Source organism: Anolis carolinensis, chromosome 4, assembly GCF_035594765.1.
Source record: "Anolis carolinensis isolate JA03-04 chromosome 4, rAnoCar3.1.pri, whole genome shotgun sequence".
Classification (NCBI taxonomy): domain Eukaryota; kingdom Metazoa; phylum Chordata; class Lepidosauria; order Squamata; family Dactyloidae; genus Anolis; species Anolis carolinensis.
Window position 1 is genome coordinate 71,531,085 of NC_085844.1, and position 23,867 is coordinate 71,554,951.

The 23,867-nt window shown below is 39.1% G+C and overlaps 1 protein-coding gene and 1 long non-coding RNA gene across 4 annotated transcripts in view; one reads left to right on the forward strand and one right to left on the reverse strand.

Moving 5' to 3' along the window:
- Positions 1–23,867, reverse strand: part of mbp (myelin basic protein) — a 156,799-nt gene that overhangs the window by 57,484 nt on the left and 75,448 nt on the right. The gene's annotated exons all lie outside the window — the stretch shown is intronic.
- Positions 17,620–23,867, forward strand: part of LOC134298949 (uncharacterized) — a 34,321-nt gene continuing 28,073 nt past the window's right edge. The window contains exons 1-3 of the long non-coding RNA XR_010006081.1: positions 17,620–17,747; positions 19,599–19,678; positions 22,367–22,488. This is a non-coding gene — a long non-coding RNA (uncharacterized LOC134298949). The remainder of the gene's footprint in view (positions 17,748–19,598; positions 19,679–22,366; positions 22,489–23,867) is intronic.

A 23,867-nucleotide genomic window follows, 5' to 3' on the forward strand; every position in this document is an offset into this window, starting at 1 on the left:
GGGCACCTTAGGCTTGGGAGAGATTATTCCTTCTCCCACAGATAAACTTTGGCATTGGGCTTCTCAGTTATTGCACAATTGTTTTTCTATGTTTAAAAGGTTGAAATTCCAAATTGGAAAAGAGTAAAGCAGACAGCAATCTCTCAAAGCAGACAAGAGCACAAGGCATAGAGGCGCAAGGCATGGATGCACAAGGCATGGAGGCTGCTCCCTTGAAGCCCTAAAATCCTGCAATCTGGCACCAGTGCTCCCTCTGGCACTAGCTCTTAATTCAAAATGCTGCTCGTATGACAAAACCAAACCTGGGCCAAGTGACAGCTCTTAACTCAAAGTTGGGATGCTCTTAGGTCAAGGTTCCACTGTATTTTAAAGGGTGTCTTAGGAGAATACTCTACTCAATGGTGGCAGCAAATATTTTTTCCCAGACTACAAAATTTTCCACTTGGGAAAAAGGTATTTAGGATTGTTCAATAAAATATCATTGGTTTTCTACATGATTTGCTTCTCTAATACCATTTTGTTGTACGAGCTCCTGCTGTGTAAATTCTGTATAGCTTTCTTGGAAGTTTTATTTCATTATTAAATGTTATTTTTAAAAATATAAACCACTTTGGATTACATTTGTAAGAGATGGGTATTTATCCATAAAGTTCCTTCAAAATATCTGACAATATTTTACACATGACAATATTCTACACATGCCGGCCACATGACCTTGGAGGCATCAAGGAACAACACCAGCTCTTTGGCTTAAATGGAGTTGAGCACTAATCCCCAGAGTCAGACTCGAACTAGACTTAATGGCAAACCTTTACCTTTACTTATTCTACACTGGCAACTTAAGCAAGTAAAGTATCTAGGCCTGACCTCCACAGTCCCCCTTAAAAGCTAGTAGCTAATTAGCAAATTTCTACTCAGCCCTGGAAACCCACTGGGTGATCTTTGGCAAGTCACATTAGTTCAGCCTTTGAGCAAGGCAATAATAAATCTATGAATACATCTTGATTAAAAAAAATACTCTTTGACATGGCTGTCATAAGTCAGCGGCAACTTAAAGGCACATGACACTGATATGTTACCTACATGCAGGTAGAGCAATTATTTCGCCAAAAGAATAGTCTTCAAATTCAAGGAAGTATTTTAGTGAGTGAGTGAGTTATGAATCTAATATTTTGGTTCTTCAAAAAACACTAACTGTGGAAGTACTGCAATAACCTTTACTAATATAATCAGATAAAATCTTTTTAAAAAAAATTGCAGTATATAATTTATTTCAAAAATAAGATACTTTAGGGGGTTATAGAGTCTGCATCTGTAGCATAAAAAAGTCATGTTAACCTCTACTTCTGTTTGTTATAGTGTATGAGATTTATTTTATAGAGTGTTAACCTCTACTTGTATTTGTTATAGTGTATAAGATTTATTTAACAATATGTAGCACATAAGATGCATTCACTAAGGCAAAATTGTTTAGTTTTAAAGAAAGACATATTACAAGGCAATAACAGCTCCATGCCATTCTGTTAAAAATGCTTTTCTTAAAAAAAAAAAAAAGATCAGTAGTTAACATTGCAGCAAAGCAGATAGCTCCCTGTAGAGCAGCTACTCAAATATTATTCCTATTTTGATGCTGGTTGTCCTTTTTAGAATGGTGAGTACTGCAGATGAGTACTGCAGAATATAGTATAAGGTAAAGGTAAAGGTTTTCCCCTGACATTAAGCCTATTGTGTCCGACTCTCGGGATTGGTGCTCATCTCCATTTCTAAGCTGAAGAACCGGCTTTGTCTGTAGACATCTCCATGCTGTGGCCAGCATGACTACATGGAGCGCCATTAACTTCCAGAGTGGTACTGATTGATCTACTTACATTTTTATGTTTTTGAACTGCTAGCTTGGCAGAAGCTGGGGCTAACAGCGGGAGCTCACCCCGCTCCCCGGATTTGAACCACCATCCTTTCGGTCAGTAAGTTCAGAAGCTCAGCAGTTTAACCCGCTGCATCACTGAGGGCTCCAGAATATAGTATGGATTATGTAAATCATTCTAAATGGGCATCAGGGTTTAGAATGGAGATAGAGGACAAAGTGGGGATAAGGGAGAGGTTCAAAAATTATAATTAAATTCCATAAATTTCAATATGAATGTATTAATTTACAGTTTCAGACCGAAAAAAACATTAATATTTGAAATTTGCTCTTCAATGAATATTGTGATACAATTCTTCAATCAGATAATGCGTATAAAATGCATAATTATGGGAATATGTATACAAAGATGTGTTTGCTAAAAAAAGGTTACAATTCTTCCTTATACGAAATTGCTTACCAAGATGGAAATATTAAAGTAAACTGTATATATTAAAACAGGGGTGCATACACTCTGGAGCTGTATTTTACAACATTTAGGTATTCCATAGTTCTGCATGGCAATTCCCTGTTGCAAGTGCTGTTTAGTGGATGATAAATAATTATTTTATCACTTTTGCTCTTTTAAAACCAGATTAAGACTGTTTTGACATGGGAGATGCCTTGAAAAAATCTAGAGGGGTCTAATTTTTCTCCCAAGTCTTTTTTAGCCTAGAATCTCACTTTTAATGATATTAGGAGAAATTTACTGAAATTGGAAAAAATATTCATGCTTTGGGAAAAGAAATCAATTTAATAAAAGTAAAATAAAAAAAATATTGAATCAAAAACAATCTAAAGAGATTAGGGATGCAATCACATTAGCATTATAGAACAGAGGCTTTCATCTCCCAGTCACCTAGTTTGCTCTAGCAGAATTCTGGGAAATGTAGTTTAGGGTGGGGTATTTGGAATTCTCAGATAGAGAGGTCCTCGGTTTCTCTAAACTACATTTTCCAGAATTCTGCAGGAGCCAACCAGGCAATTGCAAAGTAGGAATCTCCACTTTATAATGCTTGATTTTATTTCTTCATTCTGAAGAAATAAAATGGGAGAAAATGAGGGTTTATACAAAACTAAACAGTACTTAATGAGAAAATGTACCATATTTGCTTCCCTGAGTTTGGGGAAATTACTTTTTGGACCACAACTCCTTGTGTGTCCATGGTGGTTGAGGAAAGAGTGGAGCTATATCTAAATCTGTGGTTGCCAACCTTTGGTGCTCCAGGTGTTTTGGACTTCAGCTCCCATTATTCCTAACAGCTGGTAAACTGGCTGGAATTTATGGGAGTCCAAAACAACAGGACAGCCAAAGGTTGGGAACAATTGGTCTAAAGCAGTAACTTTTGTGAGCTCTAATTCTTCTCCAAAGTCTGTTAGTGCTATGAGCAATCCAACAACCTTGCAAGGTCCAGGTAATGCATTTCACAGAACCAGCATAAACACCACCATTGATCTCAAACTAATTTTATACTATATAACCACTTCAAATGGCCTTATTCTATTAGCCCATATGACCCACACATTTTTACTGTAGTGGACATAGTTGTATTCAATGATGCAAGCATAATTCTGCCCCAGCCTTGCTATCATATATCCTGTAGAGATCTTTGCATTCAGCCTGAGATGCTGTACATGTAAAGCACATGCTTGATTGTTGGCTTGTTTGGGCAGAAAAGGTATAATATGTGCAATTTAACAGTTCTAATGTTTTAGAAATCTTTTCATAGGGGAAGTAAAAAAGTAGAATGGCTTTTTCTTTTATATGTTTTTTAATTATGCATATAAACTTGTTTGACTTTCATTGTTAATTCAGGTTAAGTAAATAGAGAAGGAGACAGGCTATTATAGTACACTTTGATTTATATTATAAATAAAATGAAATGGAGGAAAGGGTTTGGTTTGCATTTATTCACAGTTGGCAAAGTACTGAATCCACTGCAATGAATATACATTTTATTTTAGTCCTTTTACTCATTTGGAGAGAAAATAGTTATATACTAAAAATGTGAAACAGTTTAGGATCTTGGAAACAGAAGGCTTGTAATTTATTTATTTCGTATCAAAAACATTGCATAACAAATACATTTTAAAAATTATTTTTAAAAAGGAAATCACAAGCAACTAAATAGTTTTAGACCAAAAGTGGGCAACAGCAACCGCATTGTCCATAGCTTTAAGCAACTCCTCCTCTGTACATGAGGCAGGACATTGTGGGCAAGCAGTTGTTTGTTCAGCTCCACAGTCACACAAGGTGGAGGATTCCTCCAAGTAGTGCCACCTTGCCAGGTTGTCTTTTGATCTGCCCACTCCGCTTCTGAGTCTGTTCAGGGACTTCCAAGTTGCCCATTCTTGGTTTGCCCCTGGAGGAAATTCATCCTGCCCAGTTTGATTTAGTTTAACATTGCTAACTCAACCTGGAACTAAGATGATAACAACACAAATAGCCTGAGAATTTTTAAAAGAAAAAATGAACAAGCTGATCCCAGATTGCTACTGAGATAATAGCTTGAATATAGAATCACAACATTTATGGAAAATAGAAAGATAAAAAGTCAGACAAGATACAGAGAGTAACTATGAGCACTATACATGTGTTTAACCCAGTAGTTCACAACCTGTGGGCCTCAGCCCAGCAGTGGATCATGAGAAAGAAAATCTGGTCCACAAACCTCCTTCCTCTTTATTTATGTATTTCATTTTATTAATTTTATTTCTACTTTCCACAGAGCTCACCCATGTATTGGGTAGACCACATCAGCTCTAGATTATTAAATATGGTTTTCTGTGGGTGTGCAGAGGGCGACTACTGGATGGCATATGTTCTGTAACAGAAACTAGAGCTGATGTCATCTACCCAGTGCAATTTTCTGAATCAGCATCCCAAATAAGCAAACTGAATCTAAAGTTGACCAAATCATAGAATCATCGAATTATAGACTTGGAAGAGACCTCGTGGGCCATCCAGTCCAACCCCCTGCCAAGAAGCAGGAAAATCACATTCAAGCACCTCCAACAGATGGCCATCCAGCCTCTGTTTAAAAGCCTCCAAAGAAGGAGCCTCCACCACAGTCTGGGGCAGAGAGTTCCACTGCCTAACAGCACTCACAGTTAGGAAGTTCTTCCAAATGCTCAGGTAGAATCTCCTTTCCTGAAGTTTGAAGCCACTGTTCCGTGTCCTAGTCTCCAGGGCAGCAGAAAACAAGCTCGCTTCCTCCTCCCTATGACTTCCCCTCACAAAAACTGATTCATAACCCTTTTGGTACTAATGTTGGGGAATGGTCCCTGGTCAACATGGTTCCTGGTCAAAGTGGTCCCCTGTCAAGTGGTCCCTATTCAAGTGGTCCCTGGTCAAAAAACGGTTGGGAACCACTGGTTTAATCCAATCACAGACAGAGCAGGAATAGAATCCTTCTCTTTAGAGTGTAGAGTTTCTACAAAGAGAAGTATACACAATCAAAATCTCCTGCCATATCTCACCAAGCTATTGTACTTTTAAGCACATTTTCCCCATCTCACTGTGAGCCACCTAAGAAGTGAGAAATTTGCTAAAAGCTCTAAAGAGCGGTGAAGTCAATCAGGGAGGGGACCAGCTCATGTCTTCCCACTTCTTTGAATGTGAATAGGGTGAAGAGTTGCTTGCCTTGATGCCAAGCACGTCTCACTGTTCTGTGGGCAGGGGGAGGGTGTAATGAACTATTGTAGCCATGACCCATATTTAAACTTTACTCAGAGCAGGAATTCACAATGACATTTTCTATAACTTTCTATAACTACAACATTCCCCCCTATATTAAACCTATTTCCATGCTTACCAACCCCATTTTTGAATTTCCAATTCTGTTTGTCTATGAAAACAAAACAGGCTGCACCTAGTTGCTACAGTACTTCCAATTCTAGTAGACCCACTAAATCAATTGCTAAATGGCAAATCAAAATTGAAATTAACCTCACCTTTTTAATTATTTTAATCTAGCTGTGGCTAGTTATTGATTAAGAGAATAATCTCAAATCAGGAAATACCCAGATTTTTTAAAAAAAACTCTTCTTTTTCTATTTGTTTTACTGACTTAATTAGCAAGTAGAGTAGAAAGAATGTTTGAAAATATTTAGCAAATGGCTGACAAAACATATTTCTCAAGTCTCGAGGAATGTGAACAAGGAGAATCCTGGCTTGAAGATAATTTCAATGTGTTTTTTTGGTGATTTTTTTGGGGGGGGTGGTGGTTGGGAGGGGATTTGCATAGAAAACAGAATTTACTGCACCAATACAGGATTTTATGCACACACAATAAATGTGTAAATTTTGTACATAAAGACTATCTCTGAATAGTCCTGAAAAATCTTCAGTTTTTGAAAACGTTCTTGCAGAAGAAAGAAAGTATGCTAAAACTATTCAGTTTCCTTTGGAAACAAAATTAGTGAAGAAATGCATCCCTAGTACCAAGGAAATGGCATGTACAAATTTTGTTTGGGAACTTTTGGTTGATATAGCCACCTGAAATGCCAGTTGCCACAGGCTTTGATTAATAATATGCTTGATAAGAGCACTAATTTCCAAGCACAATCATGGTTACGGCTTCACAATCATAATGTTACAAGATATAATGTTGATTCACCACAAAATCCTTTAAAATAGGGTTGTTGTGTGTTTTCCGGGCCATATGGCCATGTTCCAGAAGTATTCTTTCCTGACGTTTCGCCTAGTTTTCAACAGACCTCTGAGGATGCCTGCCCTAGATGTGGGCGAAACGTCAGGAGAGAATACTTCTGGAACAATGCCATACTGCCCGGAAAACACACAACAACCCTGTGATCCTGGCCATGAAAGCCTTTGACAACATATCCTTTAAAATAGTATGTACTACTCTTCATATAAAAATTAATGTTAAGAAAATCGCTAGTTGATTTTTAAAAGCCCTAAGCATTTTATATACAAACATATTTCACTGATTAGCATGCACTCTAACAGATGCCTTCACTTATCTTTGTTACATTTGCTGCATCAAATGCAGACATTAGTCTGCATAATACATTTATTAATCTCTATACTGGTACCAATCTCTTCATTGTGAAGTTGGGATTACCTTAGTCCAAAGAAGTTCAGATTGTAATATATTTGTCTTTAAGGTGATAAAAGTTTCTTTCATAAGATTAACAAGACCACTTGTCTAAATAACTTAGAATTGCATGGTTATACCATTTTTTCTGAAACTCAGCTCTAGCAAACTTACATTAATTCATGTCTACATAGGTAAGCATGTGATTGTACAGTATGGTTCTCCCACACTGGCACTATGCATTGTATTTACTACAGCTGCCCCATTCTGGCATACATTTTAGCAGTCCACTAGCAATGGTACAGAAACCTGCCATTTTCTAAGATTTATAGAAATGTAAAATGGAAGGTGTTAATGCTATCACGGCAGGTTCACACATGAATTTCCATAGCATTGTGACTGACATGTGTGACTGATCAATTACAGGTTACTGGCAGATCTTGAATATCATGTCAGATGCACTGATTTTCAGTGAACTCAATGCACATTTTAAGCTGCAAATCATCAAATGATGAGGAATCAATCAAGCAATGTTCAGATAGGTGTGAAACAGCCTTTAGTGAAGACCTGACAATTGATTTTTCCTTAAGAATACAGATCAGCTGCTCTTTTCCAAGAACGACTGGGCTCACTCGTACAGAGAAAGCCATGTGATATTCACCTGGCATTAACACAGGGCAGTAAGACTGGGTCAAAGAGTTATGACATGATGAAAAACTATAATTTCTAGTCCTTAGTATGTGAGAGAGTTGATGCAATGAATGATGGATGATATATGGACCCTTAGTTGATCCCATACTGTCCTTGTAAACTCACTTTTCTAGTGATCCTGAACTGCTCACAAGTCAGGAGCCTATAATGTCTAACAACTCAAAGGACAGATCATTCCACAAATGTTTTGACATCTCATCAGTCCTGAAAGGAAATATCCAAGACCCCTTAGTGCAAATGTTAACAGGTGGCTTCAGCAATTTATTGCACTTGTGTGCCACCTGCGAAGGTGGCGGTCATCTGATATACACCTCCATTCAAAGGCCATTTTTTCCCCAGAGCAGCCTGTTTCTTCTGTGCCTCTTCAGTGCCAATGAAAAAGAGACTTGTGAAATCATTTGTGTCATTCTGAAAGGTGATGGCTCACACTCTGTGTAATTTGTTTTTGTTTTAAAGTTCCCTACGGGCTAGACATGAAAGATTACTGCAGCATATGCTAGCCTCTGGCTTGAGATGTATGCCTGGCATTCCAGTGTAACAAAATCAACAGGGCATTCTGCTCCAGAAGTGAAGAGGACACAATGACCTGGGTGAGAATTGCCAGGAGCGAATGGAAAAGAGAAAACAGTTTCTTCTTCACACCAATTACCGAGAAAGCGGCTTTCCTGACAATTCCAGTGGTGCTCTGGTGGAAGAGTGAGGCTAAGAGAGGGTAAAACCTGTACTCTAGGTGCTACTAGGAACCCTGAGAAAGCAGGAAAAAGTGGATGGTACACCTACACAATGAGATGTAGTCAACTCAAAAATAGCAATCTCAATAGGGAAATATTGGGGATTGCAGAGGGGCCAAAGAGGTTTTATTTTCTTCTAACCCTTTGCAATCCTTATGATACTGAGATTTGTTCTTCTCTACTGTGATTGAGCATAGATATGTATTTCCTGTAACATGGGAGACAAACATTTAGCACATGAGAAGTGGTTCATTTGGAAGTGGATGCAATTTCAATCCTAAATGTTGTAAATGTGTAAGAGGGAAAATGATAAAGTTAGGAAATACTAATTTCCTCTTATCCTTTGGGACTTAAACTCTTCTTTGCTAAATTAGCAAATGTACCCATCTCAGCCCATAATGGAGCTGCTGTTATTATGTTCTCAGTTATTTCTCTGAATTTCCAGTTTCATTCAGGGTGGACAAGGCATTGCACAAAACTGTGCTATTGCCAAAAACATATTAAGAGGATTGTGCAGCCATCTGTAAGAAGGATTAAAAAAGACTAGTTTGGTTCTTTTTTGCAGAAATAATCTGGAAGTTTGATTAACATCTCATAGTGATTCCAATTTATTGTTTACAATGAAGCAGATTTGATTCAAATATGAGCATGCTACAGTGGGCCAGATATGCTTGAATTGCAGAGCATAAGATAATATATATAAGTTACTGAATTCCAATAGTGTTGTGTACAGGTGGGGATGTGCTTTTCCGAAGAAAGAAGAAATGTAGAAAATATGGTATGATTCTTTTTAAGGCCATAGGGAGATGAACGTGCTTTCTCTACCTTTTTTTGTCTCCTAAAAAATGAAATGCCAATTTATTAGGGAAGTGTTATGCACTGTCTGGTTTAAGAGCATAGGTAAGGTAAAGGTTTCCCCTGACGTTAAGTCCAGTCGAGTCCGACTCTGGGGGTTGGTGCTCATCTCCATTTCTAAGCCAAAGAGCCGGTGTTGTCCGTCGACACCTCCTAGGTTATGTGGCCGGCATGACTGCATGGAACGCCATTACCTTCCCGCCGGAGCGGTACCTATTGATCTACTCACATTGGCATATTTTCGAACTGCTAGGTTGGCAGAAGCTGGAGCTAACAGCGGGCGCTCACTCCTCTCCCCGGATTTGAACCTGGGACTTTTCGGTCTGCAAGTTCAGCAGCTCAGCGCTTTAACACACTGAACCACCAGAGGCTCCTAAAGAGCATAAGAGCTGCTTTATTCTGAATCATACCCGTAATCCATCTGGCTCAAAGTCATTGAGTCCTGACTGGAAGTCTTTATAATATCAGGTAGGATTCCATTCCAGCCTTCCTGGAGACCCCTTATATTCCTGGATGGTCAGGTCCAACACTCCTTAGCCTTCCAAATAAGAGACAATTAGGTATGCTTAGATCATCTGGATGTCTTCTAGTGACCATTCTGTCATATTATTGGGTGCTTTATTGCTGGGCTTCCTTTATTCAATAAAGACCAGTAATATAAGACTGAAAAGGGTGACAAGCAAAATTCTTTAAATTCATTAAGACCATACAATTCTTTAAGAGATGCTTCTAAGAAGACAAATCACTTGCTCCTAGATGAATGGAAGTAGAAAACAAGGTGACCTTATGAGTGATCATCACATCTCACCCTTCAGGCAGAAAATCAATTTTGTAACTTTACAGCAATTTGAAAAAAAAATCAGAGCAATCTGCTCTTTTTAAAAAGTGCTTATGAAAAGAGGACAAGTACAAAGAAAGTCCTCTGCAACTTGTCTGAATAAAACAAGATTCTCCGTTTAAATATAGGATATTTCAAAATGATGGACCCTAATTCAAAGCAGTATGTTTTACCATGGCAACATGTTAAAATTACACAAAAAGTTATGAACGGTTTGATGAGTTATAAAGTTATCAAGTTTTGCCAATGCCAAAACGTTATTGAAACACACACTGCACTGCAATTACAGATTCAGTCTTGCTGAACCGCAGAACACAAAATGCCTTATGTTGTCGGGTCACCATCTTGCAAATGCCTGATTCTTCCCCGGCCCTATGATATGTTGTTGCATTATCCCTGGCCCAGCCCTTTTATATTTGGCCATGTTCATCTTGTAATCCTGGCCATAGATTTGTTGAACCTTTTACTGATGGAGCTACAATGAGATGGTTTTTTTAAAAAAATATTTTATTTTTACTTTTAGTGTGTTTTAAAAAGGTAGTTATGTTGTTGTTAAACGTATGTTATTACGTTTATTGTCTGTATGGTTTCTTACCAGCAATTGAATGTTTGCCTTACATGTTGGAGACCACCCTGAGTCCCTTTGGGGAGATAGGGAAGTATACAAATAAAGATGATGATGATGATGATGATGAGGAGGAGGAGGAGGAGGAGGAGGAGGAGGAGGAGGAGGAGGAGTAGTCTAGGGGCTGTCTAGGAGCTGGGAGAGGTATCTGGTGGTAAACATTTGATGAACAATATCACATTAGAGTTCTAAAGTACAGGTCTGTGTTTCCGTATTGCCTGGTTTGCTCTTGCAGAATTCTGGGAAATGTAGCCTTTGGAATTCTCAGCCACGAAGGTCCTGGGCTTCCCTAAACTATGACATTTCCCAGAATTCTGCAGGAGCAAACCGGATGATAGGGAAACGCAGACTTGAGCATTAGAACTCTAACGTGATATTGTCCTATGCCCCATTCTTTCAAGTGGTGGGAGTTTCTTTCATGGGCAATTCATGGTTGCAGAGATGTAGAGATTTCACATCAGGTCCACTTTTTTAAAACATCCTGTACATTAAAACTGAAACCCTGTTTGGTAAATATAGTTTGAGCCATCTTGGCTATGAAGCAAACAGTGTTGATATATATGGATTTAAATGAAGCTATTTTGAAAGCTATTTTGAAGGGCCCCGGTGGTGGCGCAGTGTGTTAAAGCGCTGAGCTGCTGAACTTGCAGACCGAAAGGTCCCAGGTTCAAATCCCGGGAGTGGAATGAGCGCCCGCTATTAGCCCCAGCTCCTGCCAACCTAGCAGTTCAAAAACATGCAAATGTGAGTAGATAAATAGGTACCGCTCTGTCGGGAAGGTAACGGCGCTCCATGCAGTCACGCCGGCCACATGACCTTGGAGGTGTCTACGGACAACGCCGGCTCTTCGGCTTAGAAATGGAGATGAGCACCAACCCCCAGAGTTGGTCACAACTGGAGTTAACGTCAGGGGAAAACCTTTACCTTTACCTATTTTGAAATTAGAAAAGCATAAAGCTAATCCTTCTTCATAATGTTCTGTTCAGAATATTTGTATTTGTACACAGCATGTCATGCTATTCACATTCGCATATTTTCCCCATCCTTTGATATTCCAAGGTACTGTATATAGTAGTTGTTCAATCTAGATATCATGACTCATAACCACTAAGGAGGTCATCTTCTACAAATGTGTCTAAGGGTCTTTTTAAAAATGAAGTGATCAGGATAGTTTATACATCTTGCAATAGGTGCAGCATGGTCAGGCGTCCCAGATTTTAGATAAAATGTCCTGAATCCTGTTATATCCTGGGCTGGAACGTCAATTGTCCTGCATTTCCGCCGATCACATGTGCCGATCTGAGCACGCGCTTCCTTCTGGCAGGAAGTGAGTCCAGTCCTGGCCAGCCTCTCCTCCTTCCCCTGTCTCTAGTGGTTTTGGTGGCATCATACCTTTTGGACACCCAGGTGAAGCAGGGCTCCATTCTGGGCAGCAGGGGTCCTTTTGGATCCCCCCTCTCCCCCTTCTCTGGAGGCTGGATGCGGAAGCTGCCTAGATGGATGTATCTATGGCAATGTCTTCACTGGGAGGGAGATGGGGGAGGGAAAGGGCATGGGATCCTCCCTGTCCAGAGTATCTCTTATTTTCACCTTCAACACCTGGCAACCCTACATCGGTAGTCTTCAAAGATGTATCAGAGGGCTTAATAAAGTTCTATGGATATGCAATAGAAAGCTTGAATAGCGTATACCAAGTTAATCAACAAGAAGGAGGAATCAGAGGTGTCTAAATTCAGATGTCACCCCAGCTCCTTATCTATTAAACTGGTAATTCATGTAGTACAGTTTTAGTCATCAACAGGGTGTCAATCAATATTTTCTTCGTTATGAGTACTTGTATTTAATAACTTGAAATTTCCCATTTTACTTTTTTTAACCTGTAGACTATGCTGCTTCTTGTGAAGCCATAGTAGCTTTTGTAGAAAGGGTAAACAGTATCTTCTGCTAAATTAAGAATATATACTGTCAAATGTGATATAGGAGATTTGTGCCTTCCTTCCATTGCCAATAACTTTAAATAATAATTTTACACTCTCTGAATAAAGTTGAACACCTCCTTGGATATACTATAGGCTGATATATTGTGTGGGGGATCTATTTTGGACCCTTCACATAATGTGATTTCAGTGTAATATCTGGAATTTCTCCTCCCTACACCCCTGCCCCCTGGCTAGTATGCTGCTGAAAGATGAAAATACCGTACAATATTTAGTCAATATCCTGCTCCTGCCTTTGCTACTCTGAGGAGTAGCTTAATTTAATAATGAAAACTAAATAAGAGCTTGCATCTAGTTACATTTTAAGTTGCTCTCAGCAAATGACTTTTCAATCTTTGATGTACATATATATCTTTTAAAACACTTTAGAAAAAAAATAGTTGAGGCACACAGTACAAGCAGTTCCCAAATTACAAACATCCGACTTACAAACTAGTCAATAGTTAAGAACAGATGTGAGACAACAAGAAGTGAGGGAAATCTACCACTAGGAAGGAAAATTCACTCCTGAAAGAGTTTTCATCATGAAGAAGAGGTATCTCCACTGAAGCTTTATCACCAATCCTTGTTTCCACAACAAGCCACATTTTTCAAAATCCAATACTCACAGGAACAGAATGTTAGGTGAAATCTTCTGAACGGGACACAGGCAGCAAAACAATACCACAGGGGTGTTAACCCTTCCCTATGCTATTCAAAGCTAAAAACATTGGATGGAGTTACACTTTGAAAATGTACCTGTTCTGACTAGCATACAAATTTAACTTAAGAACTTAACAAACCTACAGAACCTATCTTGTTTGTAACTTGGAGACTGCCATACAGTGATAAAACACTTGCCCTAGCTAAGAAAAAAAGCAGAGAGAAACTACTCAACATGTCAATACCAGAAAGCTGAACCAGTTTGGGAGGGGACTAATTTTTAATCATGGCTACAACAGAAGATCTTTGATAAGAGTCTCTGGTGAGCCGTGCATTTAGAAAAGCCCTGATAAAACAAGCATTTCATTGGAGCTATAAAAGGGATGAGAAGAGCATAGGGAAGGCACTAGAGAGCAAGCCTCCAGTGAATGCGAGTGAAATAAAGGAAAGCATTATCAAGGATCCGCTGCGATACTTGCAAGGAGCTGCCGTCTTGTCACCACCAGGATGTTTCCACACAAGTACCAGTGTACGAAGCCTGGAAATAGTAGTCCTTTTCACTTCTTTCCCCCCACTTGTAAGTTAACACCCCACTCGTTCATACCCGTGATGCTAATTTCTGCCACGTATATCATACATACAACTTCTCTTACGGTATATGCTCTCAGCGCTGAATGGGCCCCAATGTTCTTTTAAATTATTTCAGGTTTCCTCAAGTGGGTTTGATTTTGAAATATGTTTTCAGTTGTCTGGAACAAGGAATATAAATTAAAAATTAATACCGTAAAAGTGCCAAATGTCACCTGCCGAGACTGATGAATTGCACACGGCCTAAAGCAAAGAGGTCCCCCCCCCACTATTCCCGAAATAATACAATTTAAATGTTCCCTTCAAACCCTGTATTTATCAGCACATTTTCAGTCCTAACATACAGAATATTCCCTGTAAGAAGCTCAGGGTTTATATGTAAATCCTTGACTTTCTCCTTATTGTGGCACTAAACCAAATCAATCTGGCATGACTTGGTACTGTTAAATTTAGAGAAACATATACTTCATTGCTCTGCATGGCTTTTATTGGTTTTAGTCCCAATTGCTTGTGTATAAGACTGCACTCTTACACCCAACTAATTTTGGCAGTATGTTTTTCCCTGTTAAATTTCCGTTTTTTTTCTCCAGCAGGTTGCAAACATGAAATCAATTCCTGGCAGACAACAGAAAGTACTGGTAGAATGAATAAGGATAAACAGGAGAGAAATCTGTGTTTATGATTTATTGCACTGGTGGGCAACTGTGGCAATTCCTGGAGCCAATTTTCTTTTGTCTGGGGCCTGTTGGGAGCCTCACAGATGGCAAAACAGCAAACAAAAACAAGACGCGAATTAGCTGGACTTCTGGCTTTGGAAAATAGGCTTTTTTCATTGGATCTTTTTCTTTATGTAGAAAGGGATCTTCTGCAACTCATTAAAAAGATGAATGCTGGTTCTTTGGAGGCTTCCAGGAGAAGTTGTGGTGAACTGATGTGATCTTATGGCATTATGGCCCCCTGGATATCTCTCCTTACCCCTGTGATGGGAATCTGCAGAGGGCCTAGGTTTGCCCCATGGCCTTCCCACTAGCCTGAAAATAGCCTGGAAATGACTTACAGTTTCATTTTTTGCAGTAGATTTTTGTGTTTTCTGGGATTGTTTTTTTCCCCCCTGTTTGGGGACTTTGTTTTTTGTTTTTTTTTAATTAGGTGGAAGATACAGAAGCTCAGGGTGACTGTTGGTTTTATGTCCATTCCTCCTGCAACTTGGGTTTCTCAGGAGCACTCCTGGTGCCAAACCAGTTTCTGAGATAGGATCCAACTGCTAGATTTTTCTGAACAAGGTGTAGTTCAAACAATCAAAACTTGTTATTACAATCCAAAGAACCACATAGCAACAAGCTGTTGCTGTTGTCAAATCGTTATGTGCAGATTAGAATAATAAAATCATAAAGTTGGAAGAGACAACAAAGACCATCCAGTCCAACCCCCTGCTATGCAAGAAGACACACTTAAAGTAGTTCTGACCGACTGACATCCAATCTCTGCTTAAAAACCTCCAGAGAAGGAGACCTCACTGTGCTCTTAGGCATCATATTCCACTGCCAAACAGCTCTTACCATTAGGATGTTCTTCCTAATTGATGGGAAGCTTCCCACCGGAGTGAAAAATCATCTGTCGGACAGATGGCAAGCTATTTAACCTCAGCAGACTGAAAGCCAAAACCAGGGTCACCACAACATCTGTTATAGAACTCCAATATGCCGATGACAACATAGTCTGTGCTCATTCAGAAGAAGACCTACAAGCCACTCTAAACACCTTCGCAGAAGCATACGAGAAGCCCGGCCTCTCATTGAACATCGAGAAAACCAAAGTGCTCTTCCAACAGGCACCAGCTAATCCCTCTGCAATGCCAGGAATACAGCTTAATGGTGTAACATTAGAAAATGTTGACCATTTCCGCTACCTTGGCAGCCATCTCTCCACAAAAGTCAACATTGACACTGAAATACAACACCGCCTGAGCTCTGTGAGCGCAGCATTTTTCAGAATGAAACAGAGAGTGTTTGATGACTGGGACATCCGTAGAGATACCAAGGTGCTTGTTTATAAAGCCATTGTCCTCCCAACTCTGCTCTACGCCAGCGAAACGTGGACGGTCTACAGACATCACACCAAACTCCTGGAGCATTTCCATCAGTGCTGCCTCAGAAATATCCTGCAAATCTCTTGGGAAGACAGGCGGACAAATGTCAGTGTGCTTGAGGAAGCAAAGACCACCAGCATTGAAGCGATGCTCTTATGCCATCAACTCAGCTGGACTGGCCACGCTGTCCGAATGCCCATCACCGTCTCCTAAAGCAGTTGCTCTACTACGAACTCAAGAACGGGAAATGTAATGTTGGTGGGCAGGAAGAGATTTAAAGATGGGCTTAAAGCCAACCTTAAAAACTGTGGCATAGACAGAGAACTGGAAGCCCTGGCCCTTGAGCGCTCTAATTGGAGGTCAGCTGTGACCAGCAGTGCTGCGGAGTTCGAAAAGGCACAAATGGAGGGCTTAAGGGAGAAACGTGCCAAGAGGAAGGAGCGTCAAGCCAACCCTGACCGGGACCACCTTTCACCTGGAAACTGATGTCCTCACTGTGGGAGAACATGCAGATCAAGAATAGGTCTCTTCAGCCATCTACGGACACACCCCCAGAACCCCACGACTGGAAGACCATCGTCCTCAGCCTATGAGGGATCGCCTAAGTCTTCAAAAGTCTTCCTAATGTCTAGGAGGAATCTCTAGAGCAGCAGAAAACAAGCTTCCCCCTTACAGCTTTGCACTTATCTCATTCCCTGTCCGATTGTTTGCAGCTTGGTCACCACCGTTGGTTGAGGAGTGCTGTTTTATCTGAGTTTTAAGTTGTTGTTTAATATGCCTATCTGTTTATTCAACTGTATTTTAAATTATATTTTATTTTATGTTCTGTTCTGGCACTTTGTGCTGTGTGTAAGTTAACCCTAGTCCCTTTGGGGAGATGGTGGTGGGATACAAGAATAAAGTTGTTGTTGTTGTTGTTGTTGTTATTATTATTATTATTATTATTAATGTGATATCTTTTCAATATTTAAACATGGCTATCATATCCTCTTTCAGCTTTCTTTTCTCCAAGCTAAACATACTCAGCTCTCTAAGACACTTTTCATAGGGCTTGGCTTTCAAACCTTTAATCATTTTGTTCACCCTTCTGATGTCCAAAACCACAAAAAATGTGGTCATGGTGTAAATCCAACTTACACCATTGTAATTCACAGGGTTTCAATCAATATTTTCTTTATTATGAATACTTGCATGTAATAATTTGATAAGTTGCCTGCAGACAATACATAACAGTTTATATGAATCTGTATGAGATCTGTGCCTTTTACACTTTTGTAATAACAATAATGAAACTGACATTTATTAAGAGGCACTCATAAGAGCTATAAATGAAATGGGGCCTATTACCTAAGTAACTCTGCAAAGGACACTTTCCAAAGTGCTCTTTGAATTACGCACAATGCTAACTATGAATTTGGTCAATGTCAGTAATGGCACCCCTAAGCTTCACACCTTAGAATAAATAAAACAGAGGAGGATTGTGCTGTGATAATGATACCAATCTCTCGCTGCTCTCTTACCAGAATGAGCTTTGTGTCTGTTTGTCACCATTTGGCATTAATGCTCTGGCTTGTTCTCAAGGAACAATTATGTGTACATCTGAGATGAGAAGCTGCCCAGCAAGTAGATCACTGTGAACTGCTGTAACCTCACAGCCTTCATCCACTGCATGGCAGCTCCCTGGAGCCCACCAATAAGATTTAATCAGGTGAGCTGCTGTATACTCGCTTACTCTCATTTATGCTCATTTTTCTCACCTTGTTGATCATTGCTTCAGAAAGGCAGTAAATGTTTCACTGTCACAAAGAACTTCAAAACTTATTGTAATTTGGCTGAATTGTGTCTATCAGTGGCATGTTTATTATCAGCTGCTAGTTTGCTAGTTGTTGCTTTATTATTATTATTATTATTATTATTATTATTATTATTATTATTATTACTACTACTACTACTACTACTACTATTGTTAGATGACTACAACAATGAATCATTTAAAAAAAATATCTGTCTTGTTAAGCCATTGCTGGTATACTGAAGCTTACTGTGGAATTTCACCAGAATATCACCTCCCTGTTAACCATTCAGCACAATTTTTCTGCATTTTTTTCTGCATTTATCTTCAGAGCTTCCATAGGCATGATACATATGCTTCATTTGTGATATAATTTATAAATAACATTGGGACTTTATTCTGATGTTCATTTCTTCTGAATTCAATCAGTACAACGAAACTTGCCTAAAAATCTTCCTTCATTTTACTTATATTTCTAACTTTCCTTTCCTACCACCCAAATATTAATAAGTTAGAATTATAGAATCATAGACTTGAAGAGATCAGAAGGGACATCCAATCCAGCTCCCTTCCATATGGAAAAACCCTCCCAACAGATGGTCACCCAGCCTCTGTAGAAAAACCTCCAGAAAAGGGACTCTGCCACACTTCAAGACAGTGTTGAACAGTATTTACCCTCAGGAAGTTTCCCCCAACATTTTGGTGGCATCTCTTTTCCCATAGTTTGAATCAATTGCCCCATGTCCTAGTTTCTGGAGCAGCAGAAGACAAGCTTGATGCCCATTAAACATAGCTGTCATGCTACCTCTTAATCTCTTAAATTATGTTCATGTTCAGAAACCATAGTAATCCACCTGTTCTGAATTAATGAACTCTGATGGACATGAGCAGCATATTAATACACTGAGGTCAAATTGCTCCTGTTTCCACTACTATGTCTTAATTTCAGTAAAAGAAAAAAAATCGGAACCATATGGCTTCCTGTCTTTGCTTATTATGAAACATAAGAGCATAGCTGGAGAACACCAGAAGCTATACGTAATGGTAAATCCAAGCTTTGCCAATCTAATCACATGAAAAACAAAGCCAAGTTGGAGGAATATGCAAATGTAGAAGTGAACTATTTTCTAAGATTACATCTTTTCTCGATATCAGTGTTTCTCAACCTGGGGTTCCCAGATATTTTTGGCCTACAACTCCCAAAAATCCCAGCTTACCAGCTATTAGGATTTCTTGGAGCGGTAGGCCAAAAACATCTGGGGACTCCAGGTTGAGAAGCACTGCTCTATAGGAAGTGGAGCAGTCCATGAAGTATTCTCACCTCTGTCTAGGGAAGGGAAACTTCAACACATTCAATATTTGTTGCATTACACAAATAGGTGATGTACAAATCTTGAAATCAGAACATAAGGGGTAGGCGATTTCTCCATGTATTTTATACATTTGAAGTCTTCTCAATGTTGAAAATTTCTTCAATAAAATAAGTTATTGTCAAACATTTTAACAAACCCACAAAGTCTCAGGAGGCTGGTTTACTTTCAGACCTTTAACAAGAAATTGAACAGCAGATACCAACAAGTTGATTTCCCATGTTAACATGGATTTCCATGATAACATGGAAAAATCACTGTTGTCGACTCCCACTGTATACAGAAAATGCTAATGTTAAAAACAATGAACCAAGAACTGTTACTGCTTAAATACCAGTATTTACTAGTCCCTCTGCCCATAAATGCTTACATAAAATATATGTTTGGTATTTGTTAGTATTGAAGAAGTAATGAAAAGGAAGATTGATTCCCGGGATAATAAAGCTACCCATTTATGAACAAGTGACTAGCCTTTAGGTAAGTCTTCAAATTTTATCTCACATTTGATTTGATTTTTTCTCCTTTTGCCACTTGTCAACTTTAGAAAATCACTGACCTACAAACTGTCACTACAGAAAGTTGGTGTCATAAGACATGGATTATGTCTTAACTTGGAGGAGCTTATTCAGTCTTTGTTGCTGATAATGGGTATGACTGGAACAAATGTATTTTGCTCCTAGTAGCCAATAAAGATATGTCAAAGTACTAAATAAAAAAATCTACTCATGCGTAATGGAAAAAAATTCTTTTCCCAATACAATTTTCTTTTCCTTTGCACCATCTTGTTTCAGACATAAATCTTTGGAGAAAAATGTCATTTCCCTCTTATTCTGTTTAATGTACAATGTAGGAAGTCACATTTTCCAGTAACCTTTAATGTGGCATATAGACTCAAGAGTTTTCCACACTATTTGTGAATTTATAGTTTAGGGTGTTCATATACTAGTGTTGTTTACTCCCTGAAGCAAAACAAAACTAAATTTATATTGTTGCATCAAGAACATGACAAGAAGACAGAAATATCAGCATAACCAGACAGGTGTTGCCAGAGTACAGGCTAAGGCTGGAAGCTATGCAATGTCAGAAAGGAACAATCTCAGTAGTCTAAACTACGCTGATTATTAAGTATTTAGAACCAACATTCTATCACCATGTATATCAGCATTCTATCATGATGATGATGATGATGATATTGATGTTGATGAATATTTATATAGCATCTTCAGTGTAAACAGTTCATTACAAGGAAAAGAACAATCAAACAATTCTTTACTCTCAGGCTTACAATCTAATTAAGACATAACACAAAAGGAAAGGGGAATAGCAGTGTAAGATAATAAGCCTTTTATAGTGCAATCTTATACATGTCAAGTTCCATGGGTTAAGAGCCAATGAATTAAATGATACTTACTCTTGGGTAAGAATGCTTAGGATAGCAAACTACTTCAAGATGTATTTTGTTTTCCTTCTACACTGCCATATAATCCAGAATATCAAGGTAGATAATCCACATTATCTGCCTTGAATTGGATTTTCTTAGTCTACATTACCATATAATCCAGTTCAAAGTGGATTATCTGGATTTTATATAGCTGTGTGGAAGCTTCCTTGTATACAGCTGTGTGGAAGCAGGAGGGGAGATGTGATCCACTCTGGGACCCCATCTACACCATCATATAAAATCTAGATTATCTTCTTTGAAATATATTATATGGCAGTGTAGACTCAATTAATCCAGTTCAAAGCAGATAATGTGGATTATCTGCTTTGACAATCTGGAATATATGGCAGTGTAGAAGGGGCCTGAGAGTGGATTTTATGATTTCTTGGTTAAAAAACAAGATTTGTGTGTGTCAGATTTTGGATCACAGCAGGACAAAATCCGCTACCTTTTGTGCTCTAATGACACTCTCTAATATTAGAGTAGTTCCCTTTCATTTTGATTTGGATCCACTATAGAAAAGCAAGTTCAGTGAAGCTCCTTCATGTTAATAGAATCCTTGATGCCATGATCGACACAACATGCAGAAATGGTTCTCTTCCTATTTCATCCCTTTGCTTTTATTTATTTATCTACTTTTTTTATCCCACTTTTCTCTTCATGGGGACTCAGGGCAACTAAAAATAACCACTTGCCTTTAATGATAATGACAACAGCAAAAGCAAAGTGGCCTCAAGAGTCAACATTGTAGGAAAATGTTCATAGCTAACTTGTCAGCATGTTGCCATATTCACATTCTGAAACCATAACTAGGACCTTTTCTTGGTATGATGCAGGTAAAGGTTTCCCCTGACATTAAGTCTAGTCATGTCCGACTCTGGGGGTTGGTGCTCATCTCAATTTCTAAGCCAAAGAGCCAGCATTGTCCATTGACACCTCCAAGGTCATGTGGCCAGCATGACTGTATGGAGCACCATTACCTTCCCGCTGGAGCGGTACCTATTGATCTACTCATATTTGCATGTTTTCAAACTGCTACGTTTCTAACTGATTTCTAACAGATTTCTAACTGGAGCCGGATATAGGGAGCACACAATGCCCCTATTAAAGTAGCTCCACTGGCTGCCGATAAGCTGCCAGGCCCAATTCAAGGTGCAGGTTTTGACCTATAAAGCCCTATACGGCTCGGGCCCTATCTATCTCCATGATCGCATCTCCTCCTATGAGCCAGTGCGGACCTTGAGATCATCTGGGGAGGCTCTTCTCTTGTTCCCACCACTGTCTCAAGTGTGGCTGCTGGGGACGAGGGAACGAGCCTTCTCAGCAGTGGCCCCCCAGTTCTGGAATGCACTGCCAAAAGAGATCAGGCAATCCCCTACATTAGCCAATTTCCGTAAGGAACTGAAGACCTGGCGGTGTCGGCAAGTTTTTGAGTAATTACATTGGAATACCGCCGATCTCTGGACCTGAATATATTGCACAAGATTTATCTAGCTTACAATGATACATTTTAATATATTGGGTTTATGGTTCCCGTCCCCTTGATCAAGTTGTGTGTTATTTATTGCCATATAATTGTATTGTTTTACCTTGCTTAATAATGTGTTATTATGTTGTTATGTAATGTATGTGTGGTTTTTATGATTGGAAACCGCCCTGAGTCCCACCTGGGAGATAGGGCGGTATATAAATAAAGTTTTTATTATTATTATTATTATTGGCAGAAGCTGGGGCTAATCGCGGGAGCTTACCCCGCTCCTCTGATTCAAACCGCCAACCTTTTGGTCAGCAAGTTCAGCATCTCAGCGGTTTAATCTGCTGCACCACCAGGGGGCCTATGATGCAGGTAATGATACTGAAATTATAAATAGTCTGCATGAAAAAAAATCAGCATTGATAGCTCTTATGTCTCTTCTCTTCAGGATCTAGGTTGCTTCTAAAAACAAATACACAAAGCACTATTTGTTGTTAGATGCCTTTACTTAAAATTTCAACCTATCACATGGTTTTCTTGGCAATAGGTGTCTCTCAGAACCATAGTCTCTCAGAATTCTAGTCACACATTCAATTAATACTCCACTTGGACTCTAAAATGAAGCCACATACTAGCAAATTTAAGGTAGGTGTAACTTAGGTCATATACAGTTGCAATCACATGAACTCACACAGGAATAAAATATGCTGACAATCTAGCTTCAGTATTCGCACCAGTGGTTTGGACTGAAAATGTGTAAGGGTATTATGCTACTGAACTTTTTTAACAGTGGCATAAGGCTGTATCCAATATCCCCTTGCATAAATACAGGGTGATTCAAAAGATGGACCCAATTTGAAATGGCTATACAGTATTCCTTCAATACTTCATGGTTCACTTTGTAGTGTCCCTACTTTGCGGATTTTCACTTATTGCGCGTGGTCTTGGAGCATAACCCCTGCAATAGGTGAGGGAACACTGTATATTTACAACCACAAAACGCCCATGAATAAAACTCTTGCCACTTGAAAAGGCAGGGCACAGAGTTTCAAAGGATTGCTGCTAGATGGCTTTCCCAGCTCACAAATAGCCCCTAGCCATATTTATTTGCAAGGCTGTGACTCCACAACATAAAACCTAATGAGATATTTGCCATTTGCAGAGGCATTTTTAATATTTGTTTCTGGCTCAAAATGCTTAGTAAAACTTGATATCTCATTAAATTGTTCATAACTCTTTGTGTAACTGTAACATGTTGCTATCATGAGATATACTGCTTTGAAACTGGGTCCATTATTTTGAAATATCCTGTTCCCCATTTTTCTGCTGTAACAGATAGACTTAAAGATCAGGCTGGCACAGGCATTCTCAAAATCTAGCCCTCCAGCTGTTTGGGCCTCCAACTCCCAGAATTTCTGACCATTGAACAAGCTGGCAAGGGCTTCTGGGAGTTGGCGGGCTGGAATTTGAGGATACTTAGCCTAGTGGGTGCAGGTGTCTTTCGTCATAACCTGGAACTGCCTTCAAAATGATAATACAGTACAGACATACTGGTAGAGTTACATAGACAAGGTGGAAGACGCAAGCCAATCTGATGTAAACAGAAAAACTTTTCAGCAGATAATATTTTTTTTTACTGCCGTTATCTTACAAAAATGCTTGTGATATATGCAAAGTACAATTGCTTCGGTTTAGCTATTTTAGTTTCTTCAGGAAACCCAAATTTGATTTGCTCTAGGATGTATTTGATT